Below are 12375 nucleotides of genomic sequence, written 5' to 3'. Positions count from 1 at the left end.
TACAGTCTCTGCCTATTGCACACGAGTACTTCTCACTTCTCTTTAATATAATCTAACAGCAAGTGAAGTGGTCCAGATAAATGCCCATGACAGGTGAAGATGACTGCAAGGCTCATCTTCTTTGGCACTGAACATGCAGAAAAAATCCATCATTCTGACTCATTATAAGTTATGTGAAAAATTATTAGATTCATTAAAAATTAATCTGTCTTTTCCATATCTCACCTAACATAACCAGTAGTTACTCTTCAATATGCATGTCACCATCATGACATTGAGGTCAAACTCAAACTTTGATGATCCACTGAAGAAATAGAAAAATCCTGTAAATATAAATGAGGAAGATAATGAGGAGTTCTTCAAGTAAATCAATTTTGTAACTAATTTATTATCAGAGTGGGTTGATATTAAATGGCATTTAAGTGGTTACTCTATGCCAAGGACTGTCCTAAATGCTTTGCATGCTTTATTTCACCTATAGTTATTATAAAAGTGTAAGGTACTGCCAATGAGGAAAATTCTGAAAATTAGGGAAATATTGCAATTTTCCTAAGGTAACATTCTAATGAAAGATGGAGGAAGTACTTCATCTCATCCGTCTGACTCCAAAGCCAATGCTCTAAAACATGAAATTATACTACCTTCAAATTGATAAAAATCTGTGATATTTCAAAAATTTAATTTATTCTCTTTCTTCCCAGTCCCCTCTTCCCCCACTAGGTCCTAAATCACAGTTTGGGAGGAGATTGGACCCAAGAGAATTAAGCCAATGATAAAATGCACTGGAGGCCCACTTCCTGCTGAGCATACATTAACTTTATCTTAGTAACAAGACCATCAGCCTCATGAGCATTATGATTGTTAAGCCCTGGCCATTCTCTCCAAATTAGTTAAGAAAAAGAACAAATTTTATTTTCTTATCTTCCCATTACCAGGAATTAAATCTTGTCTATTTTGAGCATATGGGAGGGCTACTATTTATTTGCAAATAAATTATTTAGTGCAGACAATTGCCAACTGCAACTGAAGGCCAGACTTGGCACCTTGAGATGCAATAGAGGAGAGTGAGAGAAGAGGATGACACCCAGCCATTAGTAAACCTGGCTCATACTTGGTTGTATTATTATGCCAACGATAATGACTAAGCTGTTAGGAAGTATCCTTTGATTTTTATGTGCAGGTGTAAAACAAAGACTTGGAAATTGTTCAAGAAAAACAAATTTTAATCTAATTTGCATAAATTAGAAAATCAAAGTTTGCAATAATTTGGAGTAAAAAGACATAAGACCGAATAGCTTGAAATATTTTTGATTCTCCAAATCATTTTGATATAAAATGCCCCAATGTGTCCCCATTGGCAATGCAATGAGTGTCTTCGTACCAAATGCCTCTAATACAGCATCGGCCTTCAGCTCAACTCCTGGAAAATCATCTCTATCAGTCTGGGGAAGCCTTGCTCCATGGACTGGCTGTTTTCGTCAAATCTGTACCGAATGAAAGAAATACAGCTCAACATTGTGCAGAGGCCCCATTGCATGCAACAGTATGAAGTAATGTGAATGCTCCAGTGTGGAATCCTGGATAGTCCTCAAGTAGTGTTTTGAAGTGTTAAACATTTTTATGGCTAAAAACATATGTGACTTTCCTGGACTTTAAACTTAGCACATAAATCAGAATTTTCTCAGGAACAAAGACATAATGCTATTGTACAGAGGCTCCATATGTATGTCTGAGGTCAGTTTTCTAAGCCTAGACACATGGAGCCGAAGTGCCCTTTGCCGGAAAGGCATGAAGACTGCATACACATAAGACGCAAAGTGAATTAAATCATTTGACTGAAAATAAACGTTTTGTTCTCTATCACACTTGCCCCATAAACTTTGTCTTTACAGCCTGACACACATAAGCTTCCTATGGTGGCCATTGTCTAGACCTCAGTTAGTTTCTCCTGATGTCTTTTTTTTTTTTTTTTAAGATTTTAAATCGATTTTGAGAGAGAGAGAGAGAGAGAGAAGGAGAGGTACAGAGAGAGAGAGAGAGAGAGAGAGAGAGAGAGAGAGAGAGAGAGAGAGAGAGAGAAATTGATGTGAGAGCAAAACATCGATCAGCTGCCTCCTGTACGCCCCATTCCTGGGGATGGAGCCTGCAACCCCCTCATGTGCCCTGATGGGGAATCGAACTGGCAACCTTTCAGTACACAGGATGACACCCAACCAACTGAGCCACACTGGCCAGGGCTCTCCTGATGTTTTTTGGAGTCTGGATATATGAGCCAGTAATCAACTGTTGTGAGAGCCCTTTATTCTATCTGGGGAGTTGAATAACTATAAGTTGGTTCCCTCATAATCAGAAAGTTTGAAGTTAGACAAAATTAGAGGGTAAGAGTGATGGCTATCCTTGAAGAAAGAAATCATTTTCTTAATTAATTAGGCTGCATACAAAGTCATTCATATTGTGTTTTACCTCCATTATTTGTCCTCTACAAATAAGTATGTTTTCTTTTCCTTATCAAAAAGAGCTGCATCAGTTTTCCTTATGGTTGGAGAAAAACCCAAGGTGTGGATGCCTCTTGGATAACCTGCTTGCACCTCATTCCTCTGATGGCCCAGAACTGCTTTCCTATTGAAAAAAGAAACCCAAGAAATTGGAAGAGAATCCTTTTGGTTTTAGAAATGATTTTAGTGCATTATTATGAAAAAGAGGAAGTCTTGGTTTTAATTCTAACCACTAACCCAATGGCCAGTTCATAGCTGATATTTAATAAATATTCTCTGAATGAGTAAATGAATAAGTCAGTGAACAAATAAATGGTCCACTGCCCTTTCTGGATCTTATATTTATTATTTATAACTAACAGTGCCCAGTCCTAGTTATTTCTTATAGTTTTGGTGACTTCTTAATCTAAATTTCTAACCTAGTACTCTTTCTTAAGCTTTACATCAACATATCAGTTACTTTTGACTTCCTCTTGGACATCTCATGGTCACCTGGTCCAGTCTGTGCTGCTTCTGAATACCTTAGGCATCCATACACATTTGAGTGAATCAGGACAATGCAATTCTATCAGTCTCTCTGCTTTTACTTTGTTATACTACCCTTCCCATGCCAACCCCGAACCCCTTCCTCTCATCACAGCCAGGTTATCTAATCTAAAATGTCAATCTCTTGCTTCACCTACGCTGAAGGACTTGTACCTGCCTGAGAAGTTCCAGATACACCATTAATTTTGTATAAACATTGCTTCTGCCTTAAAGACCTTTCCACTCTCCACACAGCAAAGTTCTCCGTTAACACTCATACTAACATCACCTCCTCTCAGAGATCTGTGCTGACCCTTGGGTATGGGTCACGTGCTCCTCCTTGGCTCCCATGACACGTGGCCTCCCTCAGTCCCAGCTCTTAACATGCAGTATGCTGAGGGCTTCACCTCTGTTGCCGTCTCTAGAATAGGAGCATCTTTTAGTTTCAAACCTCACCACTAATGAGCACAGTTCCCGGCACATTGCAAGTGATAAATAAATGCTAGGAATATTCATGGATAGCAGCAATACTTTAGAGTTATAAAACCCTTTACAATGTGCACTGTAATTTCATATTATTTCATTTAATCCTCATAAAAATGGGGTTGTTAGAAATACATATTTATAAAAATCCCCATACAGTTTGAAATTTAATAATACTCCCAAATAACTTATGAGTAAAGATAAGATTTTAAAAAATGAACAAATGAAAATACTATCAAAACTTGTGAGATAAAACAAAGGCTGGGAAGAAAGGGATATTTATAGGCATAAATGCTTAGACTAGAAAAAAAAGCCTACAAGTTAATAAGGTAAGTTTCAAACTTAAGTTATAAAAAGTAATAATAGAATAAATTCAAAGAAAACAAAAATGAAGGAAATAATAAGGATACAGATAGAACATAATTAAATAGAAAATCAAAATACAATAGATATGGTTAACAAGTCCTAAGTTAGGTCTCTGCAAAGACCAATGAAATTGTCAAACACCTTACTATCTTATGAAATTGATAAAGAAAAGAATGACACAAAGATTCAACATTAGTAATGAAAAAGGAAACACAACTTCGGCAATAATTAAAATGACAATAAAATAATACTCTGACCATTTATAATAGTTGACTTGAAAACAGAATATATTGACAAGTTCCTGAGAAAATATGTTTATAAACTAACTCAAAAAGTAGAAACTCAAATAGCATATAACAATAGAAGAGACTGAAACGGTAGTTTAAAAGTCTGACAAAGGAGCCAACAAGCCTGGATAGTCCATGGGTTAACTGATCCATCCCTGCACTGACACATTATGCTATAGCTTAAGGCTTTATAAAGCAGGATATTTCTACTCATCTTATGCTTCTCCAGGAATATCTTGACTATTTGTGGTCTTTGCTCTGACATGTAAAAATTATGGAACTAATATGTCAAATTCCATGAAAACTTTGGCATTTGAATTGAAAACTCCTTGTATCTATAGATAAATTGGAAATTTTACTATATTGAATTTTTCTATCCACAAAATGGGATATCATCTATTTACTTAGGTCTCATTGAATATTTTTAAATGGAGCTTATAATGTTCTTTGTACATATCTTATTTAAGCATTAGCAATAGTCTTACAGTAATAAACCACCCAAAATTTAACACACTGAAGAAAATTCATGCCTTGATGAAATTATTGCAATCTAATTTATTTCAACAAAATTTTTAAAATTTTATATAGTACTTATCTTTAAAAATAAAAATGGTATCTTTGCTAGGAACTTCATATGCAGCATCCAAGTCTGATGGAAGAGAAGGCCAAAATGCAGAAATCAAATGAAATTCACATTTGAGGTTCCGGGGGGATCTGCGTCAAAAATACCAGTAATACATAAAAATTAATTACAATCATCTTTTCTCTTTAGATACATTTTTAAACAGAACATATCTCTCTTTGTTTCAATCTATGCCAATTCAGAAGTCTGTATTAGACTGTCCTCCTTAAGATCACAGGGTAATAAAATCTGTGGTGGAAAAGTGTTAACAATGTACTAATTATTTAGCATAGTGTCCATTCTAAAAGTCTGTAAAATATGTGTATATTATGTGATCATTTTGGGGAAAAAAGTAGCAGAAAACAATAGACTTATTTATGCTTGAATGTGAATAGAACATCTTTGTAAAGAAACAAAGGAAATTGTTAGCAGTGACTGCACATGTGGGGAGGACTGGGGATTGCATAGGTCAGAGATGGGAGTTTTCTTTATCTCTGTCTTTGGGTGATGTTTTAATATTGTGCCATAGGCATATATCATTTTACCAAAAATTAATGAATTTTAATAGCATTTGATAGCATTTGTTAGCAAAGGTAAATATGTAGTGCTGCTTCTAAAGATCCACCAGAGCTTTTTGAAGAAATTACATATGATATTTAAATGCAACAATTACTAATTCACTTATTCAACACATTTGTTGAAAGTGCCAGGCCCATTCTAGCTAGGCTCAGGGGATATAAAAATTTAAAAAAGAACAGATTAAACAAACTATCTCAATCGATCTTGCATTCTAGGGACCAAGAAGAGTCTTTGTATGTCTGGAAAAATGATCTGGATGATTTTAAGAAAATGATAAATTACAACAAAGCCAGATATAAGTGATTTTAAAATGTAGTGGAAATATTTTGTTTAACAATCTGTCAGTTTTTCCTTTCTGAGCATTATACGTTTAAAAAAGATAGGAAAATGTAATTTTCTGGTCTAACCTGTCTTTAAAGAACAGGATTTCTCCCCTCAGGGTGCTGACTGCGTGGAAGGACAAAGTGGGGTCACACATGGCTGGTGTCTCAAGACTTGCAGATTCTGTGGGCTCCACAGGGGAAGTAGGAGGAGGTCCTACAGAGAACAGATGTGAGGATGCAAACATTAGGAGGAGTGTGATGCTTCTGTCAGTGCACATACTTTCCAAACACTCCCAAAGTGCTTTGAGCTGACTGCAAATGCTTCCTGCAGCATTTATTATTTATTTATTTATTTATTTATTTATTTATTTATTATTTATTTATTTATTTTTTATTTATTTATTAAAGTATTACATATGTGTCCTTATACCCCCATTTCTTCCCCAACCCCCCACTCATGCCCTCACCCTGCTGGTATCTGTGTCCATTGGTTAGGCTTATATGCGTGCTTACAAGTCCTTTGGGTGATCTCTCCCCCTAACTTTCCTGACGATCATCATGGGGAAGCTAGGATGCCTCATTTCCCCAGCATCACTCACCATACAGGGACTGAATGCCATTCACATCATCTTGAGAAAGGCGGAACCTGGCCAGGTCTGTGAATGAGTTGTAGACTGGGTACATCAAAGCTTCAGTGTTGGCTGAGTGTTGGAGACCCAGGGAATGGCCAAATTCATGAGCAGCAACGAGGAATAAATTGGTCCCTATTTAGGAAATCATAAATAAGAGTTACTTATGTCTTAAATGCATGTACATTACAGATGTCAGCTGTGTACTGTATTTGTTTACTTTCAGGAAGCACACGGGGCTTTTTTCCCCCCTTTGTTTTTTGGTTAATTGGTCAATTGGCTGGTTACACATTTAATGGAAAGTCAAGTATTTTTCAAGATGTTTTTCTGACATTAATCTTTGAGACATAGGGTCCAGCCATGTCCAACTTCTCCCCTCTCCAGCCTCAGAAGCGGATTAATTTCATGAATACTGGGTCCCTTTCCTTGTACTCTAGAATAGAACAAACCTATTGGTTTAGTACATCAATAAATATTTCTCTTCATTTGTCAGTGAAAACCTTAACACTGTTTCAAAGGATTAACATTTCTGAGTTACTAAGTTAAATGAATCACAGTTTATTTATTTGAGTTCTGAAATCCTTAAACAATCTTATTGCTATTGTTTAGCATCAGAAGATTGCCTACATAATTTCAGCTTCATGATTATTATTCAGCACATATTGGGTCCAAAAATACTACTAATAATAGATGTTATAAGAATTTTAGGATAGCTTTTAGACATAACATGCTCAATCATGTCTGTATTTGTCACAACACTAGCTATATTCAGAGTTGTTTTTTTTTCAGATTATTGAAAAAAAATATTGTTGAGATTGGAAGTCATTGGGTAATTATGATTGATATAACAAGTAAGTCAACAAGTATTATTTGTGTAACTTGTGATTCTAGCAAAGTTCTCATTTTAAAGTTTGCAGGAAGAAGTTAATTCAATTAAATCAAGAATTTAATCCAGCACTAACCTTACATTTATACTTTCTGTAGAGATATTGTTTGTATTTTGATTATAAATACCAGTTAAATTTCAGAGATAGTATTATTTGTTTTAGCTAATTGGACTAATAATTTAGCTAACCGTTTGAAAATTTTGGAATCCATTACTCAAAGTATACAGTTATAAAATGGGAAACATTCTACCTAAAATGTTTGGACATTTTATTTGGGGTTAGTCCTGTCCTTCAGAACAAGTCCATAAAAACTCTTTAACCTGGAGTGAGTACAATGCTGATTTAACCAGGAAAACCTGGTTAATTAAATTCTGGAATTTAATTCTCATTTTGTAACTGTCAAAATTTCATTCTTTAATATGACCTTTTCTTCTTTCTTTCCTTTTGATTCAAACTGGCCCATCCAGCACCCTGACTCACCTGCCTCCTTCTGCCATGCATATCCACATCCTTAATCATTAAGCCCTCAGGACAATGAGGTTCTGATAAGTATCAAATAATCTTAGGAACAAAGCCCAACCTAGAAACAGAGTTTTAGTCAAACTAGAGGTGCCGTCTAGGCCTCAGGTGTTTCAGCTCCAGGCCCAGAAAAGAGGGGAAACCATGGCAACACCACGGCTGACATCAGGACCAGATGTACTGATCAATAACCCCTATCCTTGCACAGACCAATGAGTAGAGACCAGGACCCTGACCACAATCCTAACTCCCTTAGTCACCATGATTAATGATTTTCCCTCTCCCCTGAAAGCCATCAGGGCGCCAGGTTTTTGAGCATTAGCTAACCTGTCTCCAGGTGGGGCACACTTCCTAAAACAAACCCTTACTTTCTTTGCTACAAGCTCCTTTTTGTGTCTTGTTGGACTCTGATGTTGGCAGGCAAATGACCCCTTTAGTCCAGTAACAACTTCTGTTTTGAAAAGTAAATAAGTAATTGGGAAAGACTTTGTATGCATATATATATATATATATATATATATATATATATATATCCCATGGACACAGACAATAGGGTACTGAAGGCCTGGGGCGGGGAGGTGGGGATGGGCTGGAGAGGGTCAATGGGGGGAAAAAAGGGGACATATGTAATACTTTCAACAATAAAGAATAATTTTTAAAAAATAAATGTAAAAAAAAGCTAAGCCGAAACCGGTTTGGCTCAGTGGATAGAGCATCGGCCTGCGGAATGAAGGGTCCCGGGTTCGATTCCGGTCAAGGGCATGTACCTTGGTTGCGGGCACATCTCCAGTGGGAGGTGTGCAGGAGGCAGCTGATCGATGTTTCTCTCTCATCGATGTTTCTAACTCTCTATCCCTCTCCCTTCCTCTCTGTAAAAAATCAATAAAATGCATTTTTTAAAAAAAGCTAAAAAAAGAAGTAATTGGGGGGACATTTTCCCAATTGGATATAAACAATAGCCAGGACACATGTTCATATAGACTTAATGCAATATATTATTCCTTGGGAACCTGCAATTTGATATAATGAGAAGTTATTTTTCATGAAGGTTCTAAGATCAGACAAAACCCACAGTCATCAAAGAAATACTTAATGGTCTATCCTATATTTTGCTTACCAAAACAGAGAGTAAACTTTTAAGACATCTGGAAATGTTTTTGATAATGATTAAAATAAAAGTATATTCTGTAGATGCTTGACTCATTGGAAAATCCAGAACATCCCATTTCTGGAATAATCTTAGTTATCAAGACTATTATTATTAAGTTATTAGTTGCATTTTCCAAGTATAAAAATAATCAGCACCAAAATTATTCTGAAGAAGTATAACTAACCTGATGCATCCTTTGTCCATTGTTTGTCATCATCAAAGTGAGCATCTCCATTAATCCCCGGCCCGGGTGGACAGGCATGAGCCCAAACCTTTCCAGGTCCATCAAAAGGGTAAAAGTCTCCATGTTCTAAAACAGAGAATGTTTTTTACTGGAAAGAATGGTAATTAGAATCTCTTTGGACCCTTTTTCAATAAAACATCACGTAAAATAGATGCACTTCATGTTTTTTTGTTTGTTTGTTTCTTACCTCTAACTGCGAAAGTGATCATTATGTCCGCCTCTCCTTCATACATCCTGGAGAATGTCAGTGGAGTCACTTCCTCCCAGACTTTCAGAGCTTTCTCAATGGCAGAATCAACAGCATCTCTTGGCAAATCCAGTGTGTAGTTCACAATCCTGAATGAGAACAATTGAAGAAGATAATATTTTCTCCTAACATAGCCCTTTATAAAATCTCATTATAATGTGGGAACCTCTCAGGACCCATTCATTACCTGTAAGTGAGGTGTCTTCCTCCACTTTGGCATGCCAGGAAAGGTCGTGAATTCTCCCACGTCAGGGATTCCGCACCTGGGCTTGCGCATCACCTCCAGAGTGTCTGAGTCCAGCTTCCCTGTCACTGTCAGCCCCAGGAACTTCTGCATTTCTTGTTTTTTATTTTAACAACAGGGCTACTGTCCTTCCTTCTAGCAAACTGTTTTGTATCTTTTGCAAGGTAGTAGTAGTCTTTTAGGTAGTGCTATTGGAATAAAATGTGTAGTTTTTAGGTCATTCTTAGGATTTTTTAGCCTTTTGGAGGAAGGACATTTGTGCAGTTGCCCACTTAATCTGTTTGAAGTATTTCTCCAGTTTGCTGAAATAAAAATAAATGTCATATTCTGTTTTGCATCCTTTGCAAGGTTGTAGTACTTTTGTAGATATTGCTAATGTATCAATAAACCCAGTTTTAAGGTTATTTTTATTATTTTTAGCAATTTATCCAAATTTCAGAATTTATTTTAGTCATTGCCTAGTTTATTAAAGCAAAAGTAGTTATCACACTTAATCTGATTTTTAATTAGGACCCTCATTTAATTATTTTATCTTCATACTAAATTTTAAGTTCATTGCAAGTTAGCTTGTTTGCCAAGTAAGCAATTTAAAGTTAAAAATTCAGGTCCTGCATGCTTAAAGAAAAAGAAACTCTCCTTGACATGACTGGATGGAGAGTTTGGGTGAATATATATAACTTTATCCACTTTGTTAATATAGACTTGATTCAAGACTGAAGTGGAATAAATTCTTTTGACAAGTAACATATGAATCAGAAATTATTTGAAGATTAAAATGAGCAAGTTCTCCCTCCCTAATTATTTTAACTAAGTAAATTCTAAAGCAAGAGATGTTTCATGCATTTTTTATTTGCTATTTTCATTTGTAAAGCCCCAAAGCTGCTACTATTTCATTGTAAAACCTTGATTAATTTTATCCTTGTCCTGTGCCTTTCTTTCCTTCTCTGTGAAAATAAAGGGACTTCCCACCTCCAGCAACTTTAATATGTCTAATGTTAAATTGTGGCAACACAGTAACTTCCAATCCAATCACATTTGCTTCACCACTTGGGGGGCAGTGGTGGAATGACTGCACCTTAAGAAAAGTACTTGGACAAGATCCATGTTGGGGCCCTCCTCCTCCTCCTTCATTGCTCCATTCAGGGAATATGCCTAGAAGACTGACAGACATAACAGCACAAGGATGGTAAGACGGTTCATTCTCACTGTTCTTCCCTTGTTATAGGAGACTGGAGAAGAACCAAGCAACGCTTAGAGAGATGGAGTTATACTTTATTATTGTTACACGCGGGCTGAGAGAAAACTGTATTTCAAATTCTGGGCCCCAAATTGGAGGAACTTTTCCTATTTATATCTTTTTACTTGCTTTGTCTCCCAAATATGGGGTGTTTCTGGCCCCCTTTGCAAGTTCTTAAACAGCCCCTATGTGCTGGGGCTTTGAGACCTCAACCAAAGGCTTGGCCTGGTGCCAGCACTGATAACTCCATCTGGGGAAGGTTTATGGCCTCCCTGGAATGGCAGTAGTCTTATTTCCTTATTATTTAAGCAAGCAAGCATCTACAGAAGCCAAAATAGCAGGGTTAAAATTTCAAACAGCAGTTTTTATATAAGATGAATGCTTCATTCCCCACTGGTTTTATGTACATGAGTGAAATCATTGACTCTTTTGGGTCATTGTTGGGGAGGGAGTTATATTGACCCCTGAGGACTATAAGTTTAATAGAATTAATTCTCTGCTGAATAAAGTCAGTGGACCTGTTTATAAGATAAGGGCCAGAATGAGGGCCAGGAATAATCTCTAGAGGGTCCAAAGAGTCCTGGACTCTCTATTTTGCCTGGCTGTCTTAAGCCAGGTGTGATGAAAACACGTCGGGATCCCGTCAACCTTGAATGCCATGGGGGTGGTCCTTTCCAGGTAGGAGTCAGTCCTTGGGTGGCAAATTTCTTTACCTAAACAGAGTAACCAGGGTGGAAGGGATGAACTGGATCAGAAGTTGGTACAGGCAGAGCGTCTTAGATGTGCTTCTGGACTGCTTTCTGGGTGGACTATAAAGCCTGTAAGAACTTGAGTAAAGATTGGTTCTTGATTTCAGCTTTTATTTACTAGAATCTGTAGAGGCCCCACTGGTTTTTAGGGCAGCCTCCCAGGCTGCTTCTTCTGCTTCTACTGCCCGGGGGCAGGAGACGCAATGGAGTCAAGTCTTTTGGATAAGTAGGCCACCAGCCCTTTTTTAGGGGCTGAGACTTTGGGTAAGAACCCCTTTGGCTATGCCCCTTGTCTCACATATGTAGGGGTGTGAAGACTTAGTTACATCTGGTAGCACTAGTTGGCCCATTGTTCTTGCTCTGCTCATGTCTGTCTAACTGCCTAATATATTACCTCAAGGATCCTGGCTCTGAATTCTTTCAGGGAAAATGGACGTCATATTTCTTCTGTAATTACTTCCTGCTGAAGGGGGACGGAGTTTTCTTTCAGAGCCAAGAGATCCTTGCTGTCTGTAAGAGGGACAATGAGGCCTGGGCACAGAAAGAGGTGGGCTTGTGACCTGGCAGAGACAAACTGTAACAAATGGTCCAGTGGAAGGAAAAGAAAACATTTCAGTTTTAATAACCTCTATTGAAATAGAATTTTTCTCCTCAAAATTAGCTCTATGTTTATCAAAAGAACCAAATCAAGGCCAATTTATCTATTGTATTCAATTTGGCCCGATTGTTTGCATAAACACAACAAGAATGGTAACTGACTACCTTTGCTGGAATTTCATGATTGAATCT

General features: G+C 37.1%; 1 pseudogene across 1 annotated transcript; it reads right to left on the bottom strand.

Moving 5' to 3' along the window:
* Positions 1-225: 225 nt before the first annotated feature.
* On the bottom strand, positions 226-10731 carry LOC308233585 (stromelysin-2-like; annotated as a pseudogene). Its single transcript has 10 exons — positions 10690-10731; positions 9544-9788; positions 9297-9445; positions 9050-9175; positions 6280-6444; positions 5765-5894; positions 4752-4870; positions 2464-2619; positions 1382-1484; positions 226-323 (listed from the first exon to the last, which is right to left on the bottom strand). The product of its transcript is annotated as a stromelysin-2-like (transcript).
* Positions 10732-12375: the final 1644 nt, after the last annotated feature.

This window comes from Plecotus auritus, assembly GCF_963455305.1.
Source record: "Plecotus auritus genome assembly, chromosome: 9".
NCBI lineage: Eukaryota > Metazoa > Chordata > Mammalia > Chiroptera > Vespertilionidae > Plecotus > Plecotus auritus.
The sequence above is the reverse complement of the archived record's forward strand: the minus strand, read 5'-3'. Positions and strand labels throughout refer to the sequence as shown.